The sequence below is a fragment of the Hermetia illucens genome, chromosome 3 (genome assembly GCF_905115235.1).
Source record: "Hermetia illucens chromosome 3, iHerIll2.2.curated.20191125, whole genome shotgun sequence".
NCBI lineage: Eukaryota > Metazoa > Arthropoda > Insecta > Diptera > Stratiomyidae > Hermetia > Hermetia illucens.
In genome coordinates this window covers 110,355,276-110,369,159 of record NC_051851.1, presented here as the reverse complement: position 1 = coordinate 110,369,159, position 13,884 = coordinate 110,355,276, and the positions used below count along the sequence as shown (strand labels likewise).

The window sequence follows — 13,884 nt, the reverse complement described above, 5'->3', positions numbered from 1 at the left end:
GGAACTTTGTCTGTTCAAATTGTAAATAACTAAACATTCCTGTATTTCCAAACTTATATATGTACATATTGAAAATATGTACAATTAACACATTCATCCTAAACAGACAAATATTGGACTACCCTTTAAGTGTGTACATATGGACATACACATATATGTATGTTGGCGGTCAAAAGATAGTATAGGTTCCAGGGCTAAACGTAGGTTGGTACCCACGATGGAGCATAAAACCTGGGAAACGCCTGCTGAACCAACACCAACAGTTCTACTACCAAACCCTATCTCCACCTCCACGTGGTGACCGCTGGGAGTTCTTTCTTAAAGAAAAGCCTCCAGATTGGGGATTGACTAAGACTGACACCCTATACGGAAAACTGATGTTACGAAGCGACAGAAGGAGCCTCGGACCTCAAAGGAATAACGATTTGCGCATTTTCTCATGGAACGGGCGTTCCCCGTACTGACCTAATATAAGGCTGATGTAACAGCGTTACAAGAGATGCGCTGGACTGGTTTCCTGGAGAAGAGCCAATACACCATATATTATAGCGGCCATCCAGTAAATCATGTGCTCGAAGTAGGTTTCTTAGTCAACCAAAAAATGAAACCTGATGTTATCGGCTTTGAAAATATAAGCGAAAGGCTATGCACTCTGCATTTGGGGGGAAATTTGGAAATATAAGCCTCATTAACGTTCACGCCCCTACAGAGGAGACTGCAGAATCGGAGAAGGATATCGTATTCACGCGATACGTCGGCTCCCATAGCTCACATAAGTATACCAATGATAACGGACTGCGGATTATTCAGTTAGCAGTATCGCATGAAAAAGTTCTAGACGGAAGCTCTTTCATCCAAATTAATCACGTGTTGAACGTCACCACCTTTCAGCCTAAATGAAACTCAGAACATATAGGGAGGGAGTCCCCTCTGATAATCAGGTGAGAGTGAATACTGAAGCCATTCACAATACAGCCCTCCGCGACACCTATAAGGGATGTCCTGGAGATGAAATATCAACAAAGGACTTTAACTAGCACCAGAAGAGCGTTATCATTGATACGGCCACAAGCATACTTGAAAAGTCGGAATGGATGATTCGACAATGAATGTTAGCTAGCAACGGAACGGAAAAATGCTGTGTACCGAGTAATGTTGCATTCTCAAACAACGCAGGAACGCGCAGGGACTAATCACGAACTCCGTCGAGCCGAGAAGCGACTTAACAGACGGAAAAAGGAAGCCTGGGAGAACCAACAGGTCTGTGAACTCGAAAAGTATAGGGAACAAGCACACCAGGCGCGGAAGTTTTACTAATAAGTCAACAGGATTAAGCTTCATACACCTGGATGCTCATCCTGCCGAGCCAAAGAAAGAAATCTGATTTCCGACAAAATGGGCATATTGGAGCGATAGGTTGAGTATTTTTATGAACTGCTCAACAACCAAAATATCGGTGAGTTGGAGGTCCTGCCAACTGAAGACGACGGATAAAAATTGCGAACAGAATCATGTCAAGTCACTCCTATAATAAACCGTGTCTCAAAAAAATGAAAATCATAAGAAATGACAGTTGCATTCATGCATCCTCTTCAAATGTACTAAGTATATCTAAATCAGAAATAATTTTAACTGGGATAGATCCGTCAACTCTGTAGAGCACCTCCTTGCAGAGGGCCTGAACAAACATTAGAAATTATCATTTTTCTTGGATAAGCAGAAATAAAACTTTAGCACTAGAATAAAGCCTAGGTAAAAACCTACCTCTTTATGGTTGAAAGTCAGCTAATACGCAAAAGGAATTTTACTTCTTACTATTCAATCACTTTAACATAACGAAAATTTACAAATCAACATAAGGCCCAGTAATCCATATTTTTCGTAGTCATGCTGGCAATATAGACAACAGTTTAGCCAAGGTATCTGATGTCATACATCGTTAGTCTGCTGGGACGTGAGGAAAAAAAACACACAAACACACACTATTCCATAGAATTATCAATCTATCGGAGCCATTCTTCGAAGTTTACTAGGGTCTCTTTTACGAGTGCCTTCGGAAACAGAACCATCACGTCGTACGATACTAGGCAGTCGTCTGGTGATAGTGGTGTTGCATTCTAATCTAATTAATTGATTAACTTATTATTAACACATTGATTTCAGAAAAGTATATTGCATCACGAAAAGACTACAGAAGGGTGCCGTTCTTTGCTACTCCACCCCGTGCACCCATTAACTCCTCACCCCTTCCGTAAATGCCGTTGAAAATTCAACCTTCACCATAATTTTTCATAGTTCATATTTGGGCAGCAATTACTTTTTCAAATTTTAAAGTTTCATGCATAAGTCCAGATAACAGATATCGCAAATAGCAACCAACCTTTGCTTAGAAGATATTGCGTCTCTTAACCTTTAGCTAGAGTCGTGGGGTTCAAATGGACCCCACCGTACGCCTGTTTGCTCTAATATTTGTATTTTTTAACTTACGCGCACGCTCATCTAAGTAATATCATTACGTTACTTGCTGCGGCGGTTACCTATCGTAAAGCGGGCGGTTTGGGGTCCAAATAGACCCACGACACGAGTTATGTATATTTTGTTTATTTTGAATTTATAAATATTATTTTAGTTTTTTTTTTATTAATTTGAAACAAAAATGTCACAAAATCTAAATGACCCCGCAGCACGTGTATTTCCGGAAGATAAGTTAGATTTCCGGAGCGGTAATGTCGTCGTTAGAGTGGGATTATGTGACGATGAACTTGTTAGTGATAGAGAAAAAGTGGAGAATGTTAGTTGCTCGGAAGACGATGTATTATAATTATCCATATGGATAACTTTTACAATAGAATTAGCTCTGAAGAAAAGGGAACATGCAGTTGGTTTAGGATATTTTTGAGGCAAGAACCGATGCAGAAAGCTTCTAATTTAAAAAAGCCTATGAAATGCAAACAATCTTCTTGTTTTTCTTCAGCCTTTGTCCCGTTCACAAGCGCAAGAAAGAAAGAGGGAAAGATCAGGAATCAAAAAAATTCGAATTCGACGAAATAATTGTTCACTCACGATTCAAGCTTATAGCTCGCATCAAAGTTAAGCCACGATCTGGTCTGTTTTAAAGTCCCAGGAGCTTCCGGGCAACACCATTGTCGAAGCAACTAATCATTATATTTCTGTTCCTTTATTTAACGCTGCTGAAAAAAAATTCCATTGGGTGTTAGTTTTGATCGAAAACTTAGGATAGTAGTAGGATAATAGAATGAACATGTCACATTAATATGCTATCTCAAACCTGAGCGCCGGACCAAGTCGATACCCGAAAAGTTATTATGGGAGGATCAACTCAACCAGACTTCAATTCTACAATACACACAAAAAATTATCAAAAACAATATCGCGTTCCACAAGCACACAAAGAGGAAATCAACCAGATAGAGGATATGCTACAAACGGGGGTAGTAACACCTAGTAAATATCCATGGGATTCGCCTCTATTGCTGGTGCCTAAAAGGTCGGAGGCAGATGGCGAATGATAAGTATTAGTGGATTTTGATGAGAGTATTTGATAGACTCAGGCATAATAATCTAAAATTAAACATCGACAAATGTCGATTCCTTTCCCGAAAAGTTCTTTATCTAGGACACAAATTCACGAAGGAAGAAGCCCTACCGGATCCTGACAGTACCATTTGTGTGTGCATTTTTTATTGAGACATTTGAGTGTGCATTTTTTGTTAAGACATTTGAGTGTGCATTTGTTCCATTTGTACCTAACACTTAATGTATGCACTTTCATCATCCGGTCTAGGCATACCTTAATAAGAAACTCCAGACATTCCGGTTTTACGCCGAGGTCCACCAATTCGATATCCCTAAAAGCTGTCTGGCGTCCTGACCTACGCCAACGCTTCATCTCACGCAGGGTCTGCGTCGTCTTCTTTTTCTACCATAGATATTGCCCTTATAGACTTTACGGATCATCCTCATCCACACGGATTAAGTGACCCGCCCACCGTAACCTATTGAGCTGGATTTTATCCACAACCTGACGGTTATGGTATCGCTCATAAATTTCGTCGTTATGTAGGCTACAGAATCATTCATCCTCATGTAAGGGGCCAAAAATTCTTCGAAGGATTCTTCTCTCGAACGCGGCCAAGAGTTCGTATTCTTTTTGCTAATAACACAGGTTTCCGAGGAATACATAAGGACTGGCAAGGTCATAGTTTCGTAAACTAAGAGCTTTGACCCTATGGTGAGACGTTTCGAGCGAAACAATTTTTGTCATGGACACCGTCGCACGGGATATCCAACGTCCAGCGCCCTACACACTGCTTTATACAGATGATGTTTTTCTAGCATCTGATAGCAAAAGTGATCTCGAGCAACTTCTCCAAAAATGGAATGATCGCCTCATACAACATCTAAACAAAACAACATTTTGATGACCGATCCTCATGAAACAGACACAATCACTGTGAGCGGCTGTGATCTGCCCAGAACTGAGCGATTTAAATACCTCGGAGCAACGCTATCAGCAAATGGAGAGCTACGTTATAAAATTGCTTCACACATTAACGCAACCTGGATGAAATGGCGTTGCACAACCGGTGTTCTTTGTGATCGACGTATCAACCAATGTCTCAAATCTAAAATTTACCGCAATGTCATCCTTCTGTGGTTCTGAGTTTTGGCCGACTATAAAAGACAATGAACCGTGTCTTGCGGTAATGGAGACGAAGATGTTACGTTGGACTAGTTGCGTGACACGCTGTGATCACATCCGAAATGAGGATAATCGCGATCGTTATGGGGTTACACCGATCGTGGAGAAATTGCGAGAGAGGCGTTTTCGATGGTATGGTCACGTAATTCGTGCTAACGCGAATTCACTTGCCAAGATTGGTCTGAACATCGAAGTCGATAGTAAACGACCAAATGCGGATGGGAATTTAAAAGCCTCGAGATTGCACCCAGATCAGGCATTCGATAGAGCTAAATGGCGAAACCGATCACGACGAGCCAACCTCGCTTGTGAATGGAACGAAGACTAAAGAAAAAGAAGGAAGAAGAAGAAGAAATAGGCTCTGTTGGCAACCAACAAGCATGCACGGATTTCATCATCATAGCTGTTATCGGTTGTGATTTTCGACCTTAAATAGGAGAAATTTTCAAAGTTGTAGTCTCCTATCCTTATTGTTTTTGTTTGACCAGTGCGATTCGATGCTGTTCATGCTTTAGTTTTTGGCGCTGACGTTGTTACCATGTACTTCGTCTTGCCTCCATTAATGTGCAGCCCGAGATCTCGCGTCACCTGCTCCATCTGGATGAAGCTAGACTGTACATCTCGGGTTGTTCTTCCCAGTAGGCCAGTAGTTGGGTGGACTTAAAGAGGATGGTGCCTCTCGCATTAAGGTCTGCATCACGAATCAATTTCTCCACGGCCAGGTTGAAGAGGACGCAAGTTAGGGCATCCCCTTGTCATAGACCGTTGTTGATGTCGAATGGTCTCGAGAGTGATCCTGCTGCTTTTGTCTGACCTCGCACATTGGTCATTGTCAGCCTAGTCAGTCTTATTAATTTCGTCGGGATACCGAATTCTCTCGTGGCCGTGTATAGTTTTACCCTGGCTATGTCGTCATAGGCGGCTTTAAAATCGATGAAAATATGGTGCAACTAATATCCAGATTCCAATAGTTTTTCCATCGCATGCCGCAGGGAGAAAATTTGATGTGTTGCTAATTTGCCTGAAGTGAAACCTCTTTGGTATGGACCAAGGATGTTCTGAGCATATGGGGCTATTCGGCCTAGCAAGATGGCGGAGAATATCTTAGAGATGGTACTCAGCAACGTGATACCTCTATAATTGCTTCACTGTGTGATATCTCCCTTTTTATGTATGGGACAGATAATACCTCGTTGCCAGTCGTCAGGCATTGATTCGCTGTCCCACAACTTAAGCATCAGTTGATGACCCGCTTGGTGTAGTTGGTCGCCTCCATGTTTAACCAATTCGCCTGTAATTCTATTGGCTCCTGGCGACTTATGGTTTTTTGGCCGGTGGATTGCACGGACTGTTTCTTCTATGCAGTGGCAGCATTTGTCCGTCGGCTTCAGTTGGCGGGACCTCCAACTCCCCGATATTTTGGCTGCTGAGCAGTTCAGCGAAATATTCAAATCATCGCTCCAATGTGTCCATTTTGTCAGATATCATAACAATGTCTGTTCTTTATTTGAACAGATATCGGTATAGAGGGTATTTCGTAGCTTAGGTTTTGTTTTACACAAAACCTAAAAAAGCAATCTACTCACCTCCTTTAGCGTACCCAGACTTTAATCAACCATTTTGCCTCACCACCAACGTCAGCAATGAAGCTTTAGGTGCAATCTTCTCCCAAGTAAAATCTGGAGAAGAAAAACCGATCGCTTTTGTTAGCCGAATGCTTACAAACGCTGAAAGGAACTACTCCACCATCGAAAAAGAATTACTGGCAATGATGAGGGAACAAAAAATTTTCGAACTTACGTCCTCGGGAGACCATTTAAAGTATACACGGATTATAGACCTCTAAAAGAAGTACTTAGTGTAAAAGATCTACTACTCAGTTAGTTCGCTTTCTTCACAAACTTTCCCAGTATGACTTTGTAATAGAGTAAAAGAAAGGTAGCCTTAACGCAGATGCCGTTAGCAGAATTCCCGACCCAGATCCTAGGCCAGATATTCTTGCGTGCAAACTAGAAGCAAGGCTACGCAAAGAAAAATTAAAGTTACGCATAGAGTTAATAACAATCTGTAAAAATAAATAAAATAATTAAAGTGACTACGGAACCACGTAACCACGTTGGTGTGATAAGGTCTCGGGTTCCTCCTCCATTAGCTCCAATGAAGCAGATATCGGAATGGGATATTGAGGCCTAGATTTTGTATGGATGCATCGTTGTGATTTTTTTCAGAATTTTCAGTTGGATAGGCTCTGAGAACGAGACCTGTTACACTTTTTGGACACACATTTTCCGCCCTCATCAACCTATGTTTCACCCTGCATAAAATTATTACACCTGTTCTGTGAAAAACAATTTCACCCCCTTTCACATGTATGGGAGCTTCTCCTGTAAACCCAGGGCAAAATGACGTGAATCGATGTATAGTATGTAAAGGGGTTTACAAATTTTGTGACAGACAGCCATCGAGTCGATTCTAATAAGGTTCCCCTTCAAAAGCGCTGGGATAGGCAGATTCTTCATGAATGAAATTTTAATATTTCACTCCAATGTCAATTATTCTTGTTAATTATGACGTCAACATCCTGCTTGCATGCCTTAAGATGCAAGCTAATACCCGCATTTGTTGCGCGTATGCGCGATACTGTCCTCTATCCTGGTGCAAAATCTAGTACTTTGAGGATGAACTAAAGGATTTATTTTCGGTTAATTTTCAAAAGTTGGAAATGTACTATTAGTAAGTTTACATGAACAGATATCGGAGTTAGACATATCTTGAGGTCTAGATTTCAGATTTTGGGTTGTGTAGTTTCCGAAAATGAATTTTGTGTCACTTTAAGTGTGCACATTTTGACTCGTTACTCGCGCACTTTACAATCCAAAACTAATATCAGCTTCGGAAACTACTGATTGAGTCCTTTCATTTAATACCGGACATGACTATATACGGCGAAAAAAATGTACATCCCCCTTTTGTATGTATGGGGAGTCCCCCTTTAAACTCCACGTAAATTGATGTCACTCACTGTATGCGTCGAATTTCATAGTTCCCATCTATCCGCGAAATTTCGTTCGATTCGGTTTAGCCGTTTTGGAGAAAAGTGCATGCGACAGGCAGACAGACACTGAATCGATAAGGTTTTATTATACACAAACCTTAAAAAGGTCCGGGGAGAAGTAGATTCTACATGAATGGAATTTGAATATTTCAATCGAATGTCAATTATTCTGGTTAATGATGACGTCAGCATCTTATAAGCATAGTTTAAGATGCAGTAAATTCACGGGAAATTGATAAGTTTCAACTGCTATGGCTTGGACACTAATAGCCGGATCTCCACGAACCTGGATGTACGAATGCGCGATAGTGTCCTCTATCCTAGTGCAAAATTTATTACTTCGAGGATGAACTTGAAAGGGGTTTTCAGTCAATTTCGAAAAGTTGATGATATACTATTAGTAAGTTTATTTGAGTAGATATCGGAATGGGACATATTTTGAGGTCTAGATTTCATTAAAGCCCACCACCCTCTTTTTCAGATTTTTAGAGTGATTAGTTTCTGAATTAGATGAATTTTATATATTTTTTAAAAATATGCAAATTTTCCCAACAATTTTTATTTATTTGCTTTCTTTTCCAATGATCGTTTTGGACCCACGACACCAATAACGTAGCTGAAAATATAGACACCAGTTAAGGGTTAATTATGTGCTTTGTTTATATATATGCGAAACATTTCCGAACTATTTGGGTCCATCCTTAAGCAATTTTTATAATCTTGTATATATGTATACATGTTCATTCTGCATTTGTCTAACTATGACAAACGGCGCCTCTTGATATATGAATATCGTCAAACATCCTGCTACTTCTTCGTTAGGGGAATGTCTACATAGTATTTTCCCTCAACAACAGTATAGGTCCAACTACACTTTCTCTCTCAGGGGTCTTTAGCGACCTTTAACCGGTCGGTTACGATACGGGGTGTGACGTCCCCGAGGTGTCCGAGTAAATAGTTCTGACCCCCTAGCTGGCAGTATACCTACGTCCTAGGTAGTAGCCTCGAGAAAGTTTTTCGGTGAAGAGCGAACCGCGAATGACCGGCACACGTCGGGAAACACTGAGTCTCCGGAGCCGTCGACAACTCTCTGTCGGCGTCGACGGGGTGATGTGAGCGTAGCCTTGCCAAGGTGGTAGTTGTGACGTGTATCAGAAGCCAGCCCCTTCGGGACCCTGGTCAGGAAGTGTGCATTGAACCGGTGTTAGTAGACCGTGTTGCCCCGAGCGAGCGCTGGTCCGTCCGTGAATTCCGGGATCAGCGTAGGTCAGGCCTCAGGGAACTGGGGTAGGAGCTGTGTCCCCGAGGGTACACCCGTTCCTGACTATTGCGGCCCGCTCCCTTGCACACGGTGCGCTGGTTAGTTTTTCATGAAGAATAAACATACATTAATAAAAAAAAATCGACGGAACAACAGGGAAGGAGGAAGAGCTGAGTGCATTTGGGCAGAACACAAAAATGCGTCGTTCACCGCAGCGATCAGCGAGGGCGGAGATACCCGATGTGACACCGGAATCTTGATTGCCTCACAGAAAAGATCGAAGCAGAGGAGGCGCTAAAGCGTGAATGTCCAGAGGTAACCAATCCCCGGAGAGGCATCACCTCTGTAAATGCTCAAGGCGAAAAGCTCGCCATGGTGGAAGTCCCTGAGCAATATGCGAGGAAACTCCTTAGCAGCGGGAGAATCAGAATCGGATGGGTAGTATGCAGGGTGCGAATGCGAATAGTCCCCACCAAGTGCTACAGGTGTCTGGACTATGGGCACACGTCAGCAGCTTGCAAGGGTCTGGACAGGAGGACAGCATGCTCGAGACGCGACCAAGTGGGTCATCAAGCAAAGACCTGCAATGAAAGCGAGAGTTGCGTTCTCCTTAGGAATCGTGACACGTCTGGTGAGAGCGTCGCACACACTGCGGGCTCAGGACGGTGTCCGATCTTCATGACGGAATTGGAGAGGGCTAGGGTGCGAATGACATGATCCGCATTTTAGAAATTAACATGCACCGGAGTGCAACCACTCACCAGTTGCTAGCACAGTTCGCTGCGGAAGTAAATGCTAGTGCTGATTAGCGAGCAATACCGAAACAAGAACCCGTCCTCATGGCATCTCGACTTATTGGGCACCACAGTCATTTGAGTTTGGGACGACGTTCGACTTCGTGTTCTTTAGCGTTTACATGATGCCGAACGAAACGATGCCGGCCTTTCGGCGCCAGCTTGATGCTCTGGAGGACGTCGTTTCGAGCACGGAGGGACGAATCCTGATAGGCGGTGATTTTAATGCCAGGACTCTTGAATGGGGCATGCCTCAGTCAAACTCCAGAGGGTAACGGATTATGGAAATAGCGGCAAGAACCGGGCTCGCCCAGGCTGTGACGGAAGCATTCCTGACATCACTTTTGCCTCGTAATCTCTGGCATGATCGGTGGACGGGTGGCGAGTCCTAGAAGACTTCTCGGCAAGTAATCATCAGTACAGTGCGTTCGAAGTGTTTTACGCTACTCGCCGGCGAGCACCCCCTGCCTGTGGAATGTCGCGCGGGTGAACACCGGGAAGTTGTGTTGCAGCTGACACCGTCGTAAGTTCAGTAATGAACCTGATAACGACGGCGTGTGAGGCCCCAAGCACGAGAAGCCTTCTATGTGCTGGTAAAGGGTAAAGAAGACCCGGAGCTCCCGTCTGCATACCGACCGCTGTGTATGCTTGACACGACTGGAAAAGTGCTCGAGAGGCTCATCAGGGGTAGACTCACTGAAGCGATCCACGTTGCCGGGGACTCACCCCAAGGCAGTTCGGGTTCAGAATAGGGAGATCTACAGTGGATGCTGTTATGGAGGTCGTAGGTGCGGTTTGTCAAGCCGAGGCACACAGCCGCCGATCTCGACAGATAGTACTCCTCATAACGCTTGATGTCAGAAATGCCTTCAATTCCTTAAGATGGACAGATGCTAGGCACACGAGAAAACTCAACTACACGCCATAAATACTGGAGTAAGCTTTTATGAGTTCCTCTATACGTTAAATGATCCTTATCTTCACTGTTGTTAATCATAAGAGATGTCCATTGTTGTTTGAACTCCTCTGGTATTTCTAACAGGCAAGGTTCAACATTACTCCAATTTATAATCCCTCCCTCTGACTGCCTTTATTGGAGGAATGGAATGGAAGAAGAATGCACATCGTTGCATCGTGAGCTTCGCTATGTTGCGCGCTCTCTACGTACATAGTCCTCTGGGAGGGTGCTTGAGAACAACCGGATTTTAACCAAAATTATGATCTTTATGTTCAGATTGAAAGCCATTAGTTGACTAGTTGGTTTCAATTTCAACGAAAAAGTAATAAATCTAATGTGAGCTGCGTCTAATATTATGTAAATCTTAACAAAAACGATCCTTGTTTTTTGTTCTTTAGTTCCGATAAGCCATGTATTCTTATTGGAATTCGACATTAGCTTATTGGAACTGATATGTTACATTATTTGTGCGTTCCAATATCTTATTTACCAAACCTCACTGAGTGTTTGTGATGGTTTGTATAGTCCGATGTAACACTTTGGCGTCGCGAGCATGCAAATGCCAATAATGTAAATAAACGTAATATGATATACTCGTATTTCTTATTTGGAAGTTAATTTCACTTTTCAATATCTTGCGATAGGCTACATTTTGACAAATTACCGCACTTAATGCATTTTTCAGCTTAAGTGTATTAAGGTTTCCTGTAAAACAAAACCTTAATTCTAATTGCCAACATACCTCGGGCTATCGTTAGTTAGTTGTTGTGGCACCGTGGTTTTTATTATCTTTATGAAAGGATTCATGCGGCCTAGGAAGGTAATAATGCTGATATAGGAAATGCAGATATAAATATATCTGTGTCATCTTTCACCAAGAGGTTAGTTAGAATTTGGTTTATCAACTTCTTATTTTTATGTGTCCATAATTTAATTTAATACAATGTTAAGCAAAACAAAGGAATTAACGGCCTATGATCCACTTGCTAATTATCCTAGCTTAAATGATGTTTGTTTGATTTCGTGTTGCATTTTAATTAACTTCTTAATTTCAAAGAATGAACCAAGTTGGTAACGAGGTTACGGTTCGTTCCCCACACAGGCAGCAATTGGTCCTGCAACTTCATTTCCTTGCGAGATCTCGACGCACATCCGCGCATCGTGAAAGTAATTACGTTTACATTGTCGTGAACTGGAAGTGGGTGGTTGAATTGGATTGCGTGGGAAAAGTGTATGTATAGAGATTTTAGAGTGAATTGGACGTATTTGTAGTGGATTTTATGAATTGCGCAGTTGATAAAATCAACATGAGTGTGAATTTGGAAAGGGCCTTGTTATATGCCATAATAGACGAACTATGTAATGATCATATACAAGAACCAGCCCAAATAAGGAGAAGGGTTTGGAAGAAAAGTTGGTATTTAAATCGGCCTGAATTATCACATTCGAACTTGTTGAAATAGCTGGAAATTAGTGCACCCAGTGACTTCAAGAACTTTTTAAGAATGGACAGTCAAATGTATAATGAGTTATTGCGAAAAGTGAGTCGATTCTTTAAGAAGCGGGAACAAAATACAGAACAAAATTATTAATTACGGGGCATGTGCTGCACTGGAATTCCACCGACACAGACATGCGTCGCCTACTTGCTATTAAAGAACCTAATAAAAGGATTAAGGTAGACCAGAGGGATCATTGTTCTTTCAAGTAAAATTACTTTATAATTAAGGAAGCGTAAACGTAGGGGATCCTAATCGGATACTAGCAATTCCCACATCTTAATTCAAATATGTGTAGTTATGCCGCCACATACCAATGTAGGCTTCACTACCCTAAACACTTGTTCAAACGAGAATTATGAACCATTCAATTGAACGATAAGGAATTCACAGTGCATCCGAAGCGTCATAAAGAATAATAATAAAAAGTATGAAATATCAAATGCATATCTGCTTGACTATTCAAGGATAAGGCACATCATAAGATATCACAGAACATGTGTTTTTATTCCAAATAAGGTAAATACATTTTAAGAAAAGAATATGAGCGAACAAGAAAGAAGAAAACTAAGACATCATTGTAATGAACTTGTAGCGACCGGGTAATTTAAACTTTTCCACTTTAAATTTACATAGTGGCAATCTAATAGCAGTCCTCCACTTCCAATCCTACCCATAAAACATCCAAACAATACCTCATACAATATACGACGATGCCACAACAATGGCTTCCTAGATAATGATAATGATAGCAATAAGAACTGGAAGAATCATTGAGAATGTAATTAAGAAATATTCAAACGCATATCAAATCATATCATCATTCATCATATGATGTGAACGTCGCAAGCATTCGCAGCACATTAAAATCGCTCGGAAGTTTTTCAAATGATCAAGCACACACCGAACCGATTTACATTTAGAGGCCACGCCCACAAAATATCAAAACGTTTTGATGTTTCTGCAACCGTTGCCGTAACCTGAGTTTGTATGGAAAATTTCTTCACAGTCGTGCAACCGCACTGTATGTATTTAATATGATGTTCTTGATTGTCTGCAGTTCTGACAGTTGGGATCACCAAAATGTACAGAAAATAATATGCCTGTTGAAAAACGAAACCATTTATAATTAGTTTCGATTTGCTCATCATGTATGAAACAATATATATAATAGTCCAAGTTTTCAAATTATAGATTTATGCCATGGTTGCAACAAACTGTATCTTACACTTACCTAGAACAAATTTTATGAGTACATTTATGCTGTGATGGCAACGAAATCGCGGCCTACATTCCCATAAATTAAATGGGATATATTAACTTATTACATTTCCACATTATTTAACTTATAGTCTCTAGTGTCTATGGCTTCTCAACATTAACTTTACATTGCTCGTAGTCAATATACCTTGAATATACTCGATATTGAATTCGACTTGGTACTAACATTTTACCTCGTCAGATTTGTTAGCACTGATGAAGGGGAACAAGTGGTTCCCGAAATATCAGTTTTTGCAAGCTTAATAAATATCACAAGCGAATAGTCTTAATTATTTCAAATAGTAGGATTTCGACCAAACTTTCCAGTATGATG

At 41.4% G+C, this 13,884-nt stretch overlaps 1 protein-coding gene across 3 annotated transcripts in view; it reads right to left on the bottom strand.

The window, feature by feature from the left end:
- LOC119651041 (lysosomal alpha-mannosidase) overlaps window positions 1-13,884 on the bottom strand; it is a 153,959-nt gene that overhangs the window by 115,859 nt on the left and 24,216 nt on the right. The window lies entirely within an intron of this gene.